Source organism: Cupressus sempervirens, chromosome 4 (assembly GCF_028749045.1).
Source record: "Cupressus sempervirens isolate cs-2001-9-10 chromosome 4, ASM2874904v1, whole genome shotgun sequence".
In the NCBI taxonomy this organism is placed as follows: Eukaryota; Viridiplantae; Streptophyta; class Pinopsida; order Cupressales; family Cupressaceae; genus Cupressus; species Cupressus sempervirens.
In genome coordinates this window covers 865,783,574-865,796,742 of record NC_143121.1, presented here as the reverse complement: position 1 = coordinate 865,796,742, position 13,169 = coordinate 865,783,574, and positions in this window count along the sequence as shown.

The following is a 13,169-nucleotide window of genomic DNA, read 5'->3' as shown; positions in this document are numbered from 1 at the left end:
TGGGTTCATGAGTTTTGCACCTTAAAATTATTCAGTATCAACTATGTTGAAAAGAACATTATCTTCACATACTACTAGAGGTTTGATTCTACTAAATAACTAGGATGAATGTAAAACATGGAAACATGGACATGGAAGGTAAATTATTTAATAGAATTCCATTAGACTTGTTTATCAAAAAGCACAAAGGGGTGACTCTAGAATATATGAAAGATTGAAGTTGTAATGAAGCTCTCAAGATATCTAAAATTCAGGGAGCACTATAGTGTGTTTATATTATATCTTATTATCAAAAACCTTCACCTAAGAATTGTAGTCTAATCAATACTATTATAGACATTTTCAATTCAAGAAAAGGGTCAACATCAATATTCATTCTAATAATTACATACTTGATTTGTGATACCCAGGAAAAGGTTGCATCCTTAGAAACTAGAGCCTATATGAGAAGCTTCTTCATTCACCACATCATGAAACCAAACCTTGACAAGAGTTATTAATTATTCCAAACCCTAGTTTTCAAATTAGTTATAAAATCAAAGGGGAAAAATCTTGGTTTTCTAATGTCCAATAGTTTTGTTCCTCTACAAAATGTATAATGGTTTAGATATGTCACAAATCATCTTCAAATGCAATGTTTGTGAGGTGATGACAGTGGCCACCAAGTAGCTCGATCGATCGTGGGGCCTTCCCTACAAGCAACTTGATGGGATACCATCTGTGCCCACAAGCTAATCTCCTCCATGTACATTTTTTTGATCCCAAATCATTCAACCATGTACATTATGTTCCTCCCAAACCCTCTAATCTAAAATTTTCAAGCGACACACCATCGATGGCTAGAACGTGATGTTTCTCAGGAAGCATTTACACTGGTAGCCTTATCAACTAAATTAAGATATTTATCCCAAATTAATTTATTATTAGAATTATTAGCACTCACAAGGTAGGTTGGTGAAAATTTAGATCTTTTTTCATACATTAGTAAGTATATAATGTCAAAATGTATGTTTTTAAATAAAAGAATAAAGTACATCACTTTTATTAATAGGTTACAAATGAGAAGAGATAGTTTTTAATTATAATAGTAATGCACATATACATGTATTATTCTATCCTCTAATTTCTCTCTTCCCTCTATATTTCTATCTACATATCCCTCCCCTTTCTTTAGGAAAAGCCAATTCAATTTAACATAACCTACTATAGAAAATATATTAGAAAAAAAAAAACATAAATCATAGATTAAAAAATAATAATTTAACAAGTCAACTCTTGTGGATTATAACTAGGCCTTGATTGTGACCTCATGAGGTAAATTAGAAGTGATCTTGTCCTTAACCTGATATATTTTTAAAGGATGCAAGTATTATAAAATTGGACAAGATTTAAAGAGAAAATATATACGAATGTTACATAATTGTACAATATTTAAAGTAAAAATAATTAAAGAGGTTTAGTTCCCAAATCTTATATGAAAATACTATAGGAGATCTAGAATAGGTAGAGCTATCAGAGAGGAGTGTCTAATCAACTTAGCAGATCTACTATGACTAAGTTTCCATGTGTTCCCCCTATGTGTGCATAAGCCCACCATGATGATATTTTGTAATTTTTTATGATCTTCTAGATGCATTTATTTTCCAAAGTGTTGATCTTCATAAATCAATAAATATAAAATAGTAACCCAAATGCCCAACCAAAGGCAAGAGCCTTCAATGCATCGGTAAATTGTGAGCCTCTCATCGGAGAGGTCTTGGGTTCGAGTCTACTCATGATTAACACATAATTGTAATTAATCTTAATAATAATAAATAACCTAGGCTTCGTCTGTTTACCTATCAAAAAAAAAAGTATTGAATACATAATTTAAAAAAATTTAAAATGCCCAACCAAGCAGTTCATATGTTGTTCTTTTGCATGGACTTCATTCTTCTCATCACACCATACTTACCCATAAAACTTTTACAATGCTTGAAAAGAGCTAACAATGTATCCATAATAACACATATGGATATGTTTGTCTCTAAGATAATTCATTAATACCATATCTAGAGAGATTTTATTTAGGAATTTTAATGCTCAAATTGTTCTTATTATTAGTTTAGATAGTTTAGAACATATAAACTTATTGAGTTTGTTTGAGAAAATGATTCAAATATAACTAAATAAATAAATAAATAGAATGAATATACAAAAAATATCATATGAATGAAGAAAAACAAAGGAATTACTATATAAATATTTTTTAAAAGTAAACTAGTAATAGAAAAGAAAAAAACCATCATATTAATAAGATAAAAGTTGAAAAGAAATCATTAGTTCATTTGACAAAAAAAGTTATATTGAGTAGTAAATAAAGGAGATCGTGTATAAAACATTTGTAAGGGTTAACATCCTCATAAAATGTCAAATTATTTTAATCAGTATGGCTCTATTTTGCTTTGTCACAAGGTGATGTGGAAGATGGCATTTATTATTTTTAGCTATTAGACTTAAGGGATGGTTCTCTTCATAACAACAATTAAGAGTTTGAATAATAGTTACTCCATTTTGAAAATTTCTATTAAAAAAATTCTATAGCATAACGTACTTCTTGCTATTTTTATAAAGAAAAGGAAAAAGTATAATTTTAATTTTGTTAATTACATTTAATAATTAGTAATAAAAATATATATAATAATTATAGTATAAATTGGTAATTTTAATTTGTAGACCCCTAAGAATATCACACAAGTTTGTGTTGAATGAATCAGTTTTTGAAATTTAGACTTTAAAAGAAAGTTTATTTATTAAAAAAATACCAAATAACATCAAATTTATATTTAAAAAATTATATAACATTAAAAAAACAAGTAACTTCATATCTTTAACTTCAATATTTTTACCACATAATATTTTTAAAATGAAGGACAATTTGAAAAATAACAATGTATTATACTCCCTCACAAAACAATAGCAAAGACCATATAAAGTTTCTTTTGACATTTTTTACTATTACAACATGAAATAAATAACCTAGGCTTCGGTCGTTTACCTATCCAAAAAAAAAAGTATTGAATACATAATTTTTAAAAAAATTAAAATACCCAACCAAGCAGTTCATATGTTGTTCTTTTGCATGGACTTCATTCTTCTCATCACACCATACTTACCCATAAAACTTTTACAATGCTTGAAAAGAGCTAACAATGTATCCAATAACACATATGGATATGTTTGTCTCTAAGATAATTTATTAATACCATATCTAGAGAGATTTTATTTAGGAATTTTAATGCTCAAATTGTTCTTATTATTAGTTTAGATAGTTTAGAACATATAAACTTATTGAGTTTGTTCGAGAAAATGATTCAAATATAACTGAATAAATAAATAAATAGAATGAATATATGAAAATATCATATGAATGAAGACAAACAAAAGAATTACTTCATAAATATTTTTTAAAAGTAAACTAATAATAGAAAACAAAAACCCATCATATTAATAAGATAAAAGTTGAAAAGAAATCATTAGTTCATATGACAAAAAAAGTTATATTGAGTAGTAAATAAAGGAGATTGCATATAAAACATTTATAATGGTTAACACCCTCATAAAATGTCAAATTATTTTAATCAGTATGGCTCTATTTTGCTTTGTCACAAGGTAATGTGGAAGATGGTCTTTATTATTTTTAACTATTAAAATTAAGGAATGGCTCTCTTCATAACAACAATTAAGAGTTTGAATAATAGTTACTCCATTTTGAAAATTTCTATTAAAAAAATTCTATAGCATAATGTACTTCTTGCTATTTTATAAAGAAAAGGAAAAAGTATAATTTTAATTTTGTTAATTGCATTTAATAATTAGTAATAAAAATATATATAATAATTATAGTATAAATTGATAATCTTAATTTGTAGACTTCTAAGAATATCACACAAGTTTGTGTTGAATGAATCAGTTTTTGAAATTTAGACTTTAAAAGAAAGTTTATTTATTAAAAAAATACCAAATAACATCAAATTTATATTAAAAAAATTATATAACATTAAAAAAAAAGTAACTTCATATCTTTAACTTCAATATTGTTACCACATAATATTTTTAAAATGAAGGAGAATTTGAAAAATAACAATCTATTATACTCCCTGACAAAACAATAGCAAAGACCATATAAAGTTTCTTTTGACATTTTTTACTATTAGAACATGATGGTGAATTAACACAACCCGTATTTTTAGTACTTGTCGGTAGGCTAAGTACTATTGCATCACATTTTGGAATTACTAGATTAACTTGTGATTAAATTGAAGTATGTAGACCAATGAAAATATACCAACTTGTTAATTTTGTTACTAAGTTTATATTTTATAAAGTTAAATGCAATATTTTTAAGTTTGTAGTTCTTTAAACAATTTATTTATCATTTGATTGGATAAACTTGTTAGACTCTTATATAGCGAATCTTTGTAACTTTTGTTAGACTCTTATATAGCAAATCTTTGTAACTTTTTTCCAAGAGTTTTTTCAACTATGTGGCATAATTTTAGGCACTTAAAAATTAAATGAGATTTCAATGTTCAATAACTGGAAATCTCAAAATTCTTGTATATTGCCATGAAATTTTATTATTTTGTTTTTTGTTTTTAAATTTGGTGAACATTAATCATCATCTTATTCTATTTAAAAGATTAATTTTTCTTTTTAAATAAAATGGCTATAAGTATACATCTATCTAAAAAAATTATAGAACATTTAATTATTAATGATTTTTAAACATATTTTATTCATATATTATTTTGACTTTTTTGTTTAAATTTATTTATGTAAAAATTAATATTATTAAATAAATAAATATTAATTTTTTATGTCTCTTATTATTCAAAAGAAAAAAAATTCTAAATGTATTGGTAAAAAGACCTCACAACAAAATTAAAATTCAAGTGCATTACATGTAATATGGAGAATTGATTATATCAAAATTTATGTAGCCTCACATTAATAAAGTTTAAAGTAAAATATCCAACATGCTTGTAATAACCTATTTAAATAATTTTAATCATTTTCATAAATAGATAAAGTTTAATTGATTTTTTATTTTTTATTTTTATTTTTTTCATTTGTTGTATGTATATAATGCTTTGGGGGTTAGTTCTTATCTTTCCATTTGAATTGTCTTGTATTTTTTTTTCATTTTTTTAGTGTTTCGTAAAATTGGGACTATTTCTAATATCTTGCAAAGTAAAATATCCAACATTCTTATAATGACCTATTTAAAATATTACAATATTAATTTTTATCACTATTAGCACTACAAAATTACAACACTTAGCCACTATGTGATAGTTGTTTTCATATGAATCTCCATGCAAGTTTCGAAATTTGTATCACCCTCAAGAATTATAATCCCAAACTTGGGAACTTACATTGCTTTGAATATTCTATATTGAGCTCTTTAACTAAAATATATTTGATATAGATATTATTATTGAAATGAAGAAAAAATAAATTAAATTTATTTTTAAAATTATATATTATATTAATTACAATACATATCTAAGACATATTAAGAGCTTTGATTGTAAGAGCTTTCTTCTCTTTTATTTGTTTTTTTTAGTAATATTCAAAAAACTATTTTTTATAAAAAATATTTGTCCATTAATTAAAGTTTGTCTTACATGTATTTTTTAATTTCTAATAAATTAAATCAAATATAAGTATTGAGTAAATTTTATTCCTCTAACTATCTCTAACTATAATCATGACGTGATATACCAATGTCATATATGCTTAAAAGTTATTTAAAAGAATAAGTTGTAATAATAAAAAATTGAAAATAAATATATTTTAAAATATCATTATTAATAATTAAAGTCCTAAATTTCTTGTTTAATTTCTAAATATTTATTTAAATACTATATTTCTATCAAATAGTCTAAATCAATTAAACTGCACTTAGGCTTTTAATGGAATGAAATCTAAACCGTAATATTTGAGAAAAATGATATGATGAAATTACACCCAAAAAAAAGAGATAAAGAAATAGTAAAAACAACAATGAGTAAAAATACCATTCAAAATATAACATATAATAAAATAGATAGAAAAAGATCAACAAATCATTGATTAGATAGTAGTACATTGGTTTTAAAACAATTTGGACTATTAGAATCTAAAAATTCATCTCCCCTCCCCAAATAGTAAATACATTTAGCCCAAATATAATTTAAATAATAAATATTTCTTATTTTTATTATTAATTCATTTTATTTGAATGTTTAATATTTATCAAAAAGTGGTTTACATGATTTACTAAACACTAAAATATTTAAATCTAATGATAATAAAATAATGTTATATTTTATTAAGATGACTATTGCATGACGTTAATGTGATTAATAGAAATTATATGATGAGATTATAAGATACTTAATTGACAATTAATCTTTTTTATATCTAGAGATAGAGTTGGAGTTTTATTTTGAGTGTATGGATGGTTTTTATTTTCTTTGAGATTTTATAGTTAGGTATTGAGGAGTTTGAGTGCAGATTAGGGTGATATTATGCCCACCTCTAGTTCAATATCAATTGAGAGGATATTTGAAGAAATTAAATGATAATGATGTATTAATAAGATAAAACCTCAAGTGCTAAGTACTAAAAGTTGTTAAAAAAAGTAAAATTATTTATTAATATGATGAAAAATATTGATCATTTAATTAGTCATTTGTTTGGGAGACTATTTTTTTTTTTTTGATAAGTGATAATTTTATTGATTCAAAAGAAAAGCTTTACATATGCCAAAGAAAGGCCTTAAGCCTAGATAGTCATTTGCATACCCCATATACATAGTTGCAACCTAAGTACCTACCCATTGACACATCCTCAACCCAACACTACACAAAGACAAAAGAAATAATATACCACCACTAAACAAAAGGGGCACACATGCCAAACATAACATCCACCTTTTCACTATTCCTTGTTTGGGTGACTAATTATTAATGACCAATTGTTTAGTCATTTATTTGATCATTTATTCAGTCACTTATCTTTGTCTAACTTTGTGATTTTTCCTAATGACCAAATTAGTCATTTGTTTAGTCCCTTATTCCTATAAATTATGAAATATTATTATAATTTGATCACTTTTAGTCACATAACTAAAAAAAATATTCTTGTGACTAAACTTTTTAGTCACATAATCATTCATGTTCCAAAATTCTACTAGTATAGTCTGAAATGTCTTAATCATATTTGTTAGGTTGTCGGTCATGTGATCTTGTAATGGCTTTTTTTAATAATAATTAATTGATTCCATGGTGTATTTTGTCAGTCTAAAAATGGTTTTGGCACTTGAGTGCCAACACACTTAACCACTTTCTACATTGAAGCCGAGTACACTGTGTATGTCGAGCCACAACGTGTGCCGAGTCAGGAAATTCATCAGGGGCCGAGTGATCTTCAGGTGCCGAGCAGTCTTTAGGTGCTGAGTGAAGATCAAGTGCCGAGTGACTGCAGGAACCAAGCATGATCTAAGTACCGAGCAATATACAAGAGTCGAGTTACATAAAGGATGCCGAGCATATACAAGAGCCGAGTTACAGAAGGTGCTGAGCATTAGGAAGCAGTAAGTGCCGAGTAACTCAGAATCAGCATATGAGTTTGAAACTTCACAAACTCAAATGAAAATCATTTTCATAGCTGATATATCAAATCATTTATATTTCCTATGCAATCTTCATGCAGCCAATAAGAAAAATGGAGAAGGTATGCAACCAATGATAAAAGTGCAAGGAATAAGCGAGAAACAGAGATTCAATATGGATCATAGATCCATAACTAACCCTAAGTCTTTGAGTGTCTTTATAAGGAAGACAAAATCTCATTGCATAGAAGTGGATGGACAGGGGTGTGTAAGGAAAACTAATTTTCAGAGAAAAGAGTATCAGATCATAAAGGATCAAGATCAGAGAAAGCAAATCAAGTTCTTCTATTCAGCAATTGAAGGATTGTAAGCTATCAGGTTTATTATACCTAATACTCTCCAGCAGATATATTAGAAAGAAAACCCTATGGTGATAGGTTAGCTTAGCTGCTATTTTGTAGATCCTTTAACTAGGTGACTAAATCCTTTGACAGGGTAACACTTCATGTAAAGTGTTTGTAAATCCTTTAACCAGGTCACTAGTGATATAGTGTAAAGCCTTTGACAAGGCAGGCCTTTAACAGGGTAGACCATCAGAAGTGGTCAAACATTATTACTGCAGTGATTTTGTGGGTATCATCCCCACCCCAGTTTTACCTTCTTATTTCTGGAGGGTTTCTGGGTTACCAAAATCTCTAGTGTTATGTGGTGATGCATATTTGTTTCTCATGATTGCTTAATTTTTTATATGCATGCATGTTCATTTCAAAGATATGTTATTAAGGATTTGAAACTATTAGAAAGCTAGTATTTATGATTCACCCCTCCCCCCCCCCCCCCCCCCCCACCCTCTCAAAAGCATTCTTTCAAATAAGATATTCCAACAATATTTATCTCAATTCCAATCTTATATTGGTAATGTAGGAAATCTCTCCATGACATGAAAGAATAGGTAGGTTATCAAAGACCTAAATCTAAAACTTTCATAATTTTTCTTCTTTATCCTCTCAAGATTGTCAAAGAGTTGTTGTTTTAGAATCTCATAGAGGTCAACTTCTACCCTATCAACACACATCTTATATGTTGCATTAATGAATCTTGGTGAGACATCATCTTTCCTAGAGCTGGGACTCATCTTATATGCTAAGATCTTGCTGATGAATCTTACATGATCTTGCTTAATCAAAATCAACGTCATACATCTTCTATTCCATTTAGTCTTTGTGTTTTCCTATACAATTAACTTTGCATTTTTCTCATTAATAGGTATCTTTCCTCTATTAGATAAACCTATCACTTCATGGATTAGGTCACTAGTTATCTCAATGATTTGATCTCCAATCCAAAATTTGCTATCATAGACTCTTCACAAGATGATTCTTTCCCATTCTTCATTATCAAATTCATGGTAGGATATGAACTGTGTAATGTTAAACTGCCCTAGGTGTTCAAATTCATCCTTAAAACTCATGTCTTGCCTATAGACCTTATCAAATTCACTTGAAATATCAATATCTCCTAAGGTTTCAAACTTGTGATGTATGTAAAACCTTACATCCTCCATAACTAACACTCCATCCAAAATTTGTGAAAATGCCCCGGCAGGGTCATATTCCAAATTTTCTATAGGGTTTTTCTTGAATTTATACCTTGGGTTTTCCATTATGTCATGAAATAGTGTAGGGTCCAGTCTTAATTTTAAATGACTTCATAGATTAACCTCAACAATGTGAATCAATACCTTAATATCGCAGAATTAGGGCTTGGCATAAATTTTCTCGAATCTACTTCTCAATTGCTTCAAATTACCTTCAATTTTCTCTCTAATCTCCTCCACATATTCTTCTAGGCTCCAAATTATTTAATGGTGGTTAATTACTTCAATTTAAATCTTTATATCTACCTCAAATATGATATGCATTAATTGTGCTAGTATACAAACTCAAAAAGATAATTTTGTATCTAGTAGGCTAAATTTCATTCTCATGCTCACATATAATCTCAGTTCTTTATGCACTCTCAACTATAGCTTCTAACCATTACTTGTATGCTTCTCCCAAGTGTGAAAAACTTTATGTCACCATTTCAGGGTTTGATGAATTTTCAAATGTATTATCCCCCATTGCTCTAATGTATTGATTGTTTAAGTTGTTAAGGGTTTCTCAACTACTACTACTGATTTCAAATTTTTATTTGATGTTTCATTTGTCTTCTCTACCCATACTTGAGTGCTTGCAAGTTTTTTTTTACTTTAACAAATGTTTTGTCTAGTCTTTCCATTTTCTTTCCTTTCAGATTATCATTCCTTCTTACATTTCTTCTAAAGTTTGTATATACTTCTCTTTTGGCTGAAATACTTTCGATCAGTGCCTAATCCATTGGGAATTCAGAGTCAAGTAAATTCTTAGATCTAATTTGTTGCCTTGCAACGAATTTTCATCAGCAATTCTTACCAGAATTTATCATTCAAAAATCCTTATTAACACCCGAGCAACCTCATCACATTCATCAAAGCCTTTACTTAATCCATTGAATTAACAGCAATAACAAATGGATGTACAGTCTTACTAAATTGCAATCAATTGCATAAGCTTTTGCTCACACAACATCAAGGTAGCTCAGTATTAAAAAGGAGACAAAATTCAGAGAAGAACAGATATGGGGACAGTTCATAACTTGTATTCATTTCCTTTGAAAATGATATATCCTTTACAAAAGACCCAGAAAAACCTTCAGAGAAGAAGCACAGTTCTTTCTACATTCATCCATATCTCAGAAATTTTGACAGAAAAAGCATACTATAAATTTCTTTCCAAAAATGTTTGGACCAAAAAGGAACTAAGCACCACACTTAGTGAAAACCAAATTCGGACCCATCTTTAGCCTTGGGATCTCACTTAAATAATGTGAGATGCAACAAGCTTCAGGCTACAGTAGGTGACAGGTGTCCTTCTTTTGAAAAACAAAAAACAAGAATAACAGAAAGGTTGATTACAACAGCACTTCTTGGTGGGTCCCTTTCTGTTATGCTTCTTGGTTTTTATGATCTGCTCTCGCAATCATTCCTCATCTTCAGAGTACATATCCATAAGGTCTGCAAGTGATGTATCATCTTCTATTACATGCAAAATCACTTTAACCTGGGGATTTTCTATGTCATCATTGCTGACTACAAGAGTAACTATTACTCTTACATCTTCCTCGTCATCTTCTCCTGACATCTGTTCACTAAACTGATCTTTCCATCTGTTGAAAGTATCATCATCTGGCCAATCAAAACTTAGGGTTTCTCTTTGTATCTTTATTAAAGAATTGGCATTTTCTTCTAATTCATCGAATTCTTTTCTTATATCAGCACAATACAATTGTATCTTTACCAGCTCTTCATTTGTCTTTGCCCAAAACCAACAGCCAGTCTCACTGATGATGTTTGTTATTCTGTTATCAAATAATTCATCCATTTCCTTTTTCCATTTGTCCTTTTCCTTTACTGTATCAACAGATTCTAAGGCACAAGGAAATAGGGTGAATTTTTTAGCAAGATATCTTGAAAAACAGAGTGTCAATTTCCTCTGTAAAGAATCTCTTTTATTTTCAAAATTATCTAATTGATTCAATAAATCAAAAATTCTTTCAACCTGATGATAAGGCATTTGAACTGCAGATATACAAACAATTGTAACATCATTATTCCTCTGTCTCCACTTCTGTGCAAGAGAGTCTAGTCCATTCTTTTCCTTATTTAACTCATCTATGAGGGTTACAATCCTGGTCAACTGGTCATAAAAATCTGACCATTGTATTTTATCCCTCAAGTATGTCACACCCTGCTTCCATTTCTCTTCCTGCTGATTTCTAAATTCTATCTGCCACTCATGTAATTTGGTTTTTTCTGCTTCAAACTCCTCTGCAGTATAGAATTGGGGTCTTTCAGGGGTGTCAGGTATCTCAATAATAGGGGTTAATCCCACAGATGACTGTGGGGGATATGCAATTCTTAATGTACTGGATTCTCCCACTTTTCTCTTTCCAAGTACCTTTTCCAATTGAGATATCCTGTTTTCTAACTCAATTCTCCTCTTTACCTCTTGATTATAGGCTTCCACCACTACTTCATATTTATTATGCATATCCATCATTTCCCTCTCTTCTCTTTCCGCAGTAGCCAGGGCAAATTTAGAATAATCCACATTCATGTGGGCTGCCTGTACATTTGAAGTGTCAGCAACTCTTCTTACAATGATACTCCCTGTCAATCCTGAGTCATCAGGCTGTGATGAAGTAACTCTGGATCCTCTTCTCAGGGACCACATAACAAGGGCAGCTTGATCATTGCTGAATGCTGTACCCAAGAATTCCTCTTTATTCGGATCCTAGAGTCCTAAATTATTTGAAACAGAATTAAAAACTAATGCGTCAGCAATGTCCCAATTGGGCAATAATAAAACATTAGCATTTTTTACCATCTGTCTTCCCTCATCAGGGGTTATATTTTGGAACTCTTGAACCATTTGTTCCTTTATTAGATTTTGAATGGAGGTCTCATCCATTTCTGGATGTTCTGTTCTCATATTATTGCACCTTTGCTCAAAAATGTGCATGTTTACTCTCCACGCAAACTGATGGAAAGCCCTAGATCTTACAAAATTGTTATCAGACAAAAAATGCTGACTGGCTTGTTCCAAAATAGGGTCCAATTCCCTTCCTCTGAAATCTGCTGTAGTTAATTCAAAACTTGGTACAGGGGTTTCCTGAGGGTTCCCTTCATCAATCTCTGCTTGTGTAACAAAAATTTCTCCTTGTGACCCCATTTGTTCAAATTGCTCACTGGTGAGTTGTTCTTCCTCAACTCTTATTGGGGTTTGAGAAGGTGAGCCACTTTCATCAGGGGATTCTTCCTCCCTTATTATTCTCCTTCTTTTGGGAGAAGGTTCAGGGGGTCTTTCTTCTAGGACAGTGCTGGTGGATCCAACAATCTGTTTTTCTTTATGCACAACAGGCACCTGCTGTCGGACAATAGTATATCCTGTTTTCTTCCGTACCACCAGTGGACCTACTCCAATGTTGGGAGTGAAACCCAATTTTCTCATAATTTCTCTGGCTTTATCTGGAAAAGAATTAATAAAATGTTGTTTCTTCTCATTCATTACCTCCATTATCTCAGAGAAATTACTCATGAGCTTATGTACTTTATCTGCATTGTTTGCAGCATTACTAAGAGGACTGAAATTTTTATCAAAACAATTAATAAATTCCAAAACTTTTGAATAGACTCTCCATTTTTCTTTCCTTATTTCTTGCTCATGGAGAGAATATTCATTTCTTATTACATCTTCTGGAAAATAGAATTCATGCTGAACTGGACGCAGCTTGATTCTCAATCTAAGGGCAAAGTTAAAGAAACCTTCTGTATCACAAAAACGAGAGTGAGACACTGCCATTTTGTATTGATCCAAAAATTTATGGAGAAAGGCCCACCCTTCTTTAGTTATCACAAATTGGTGGGCTATAGTACAAGTAGGAAAAATTG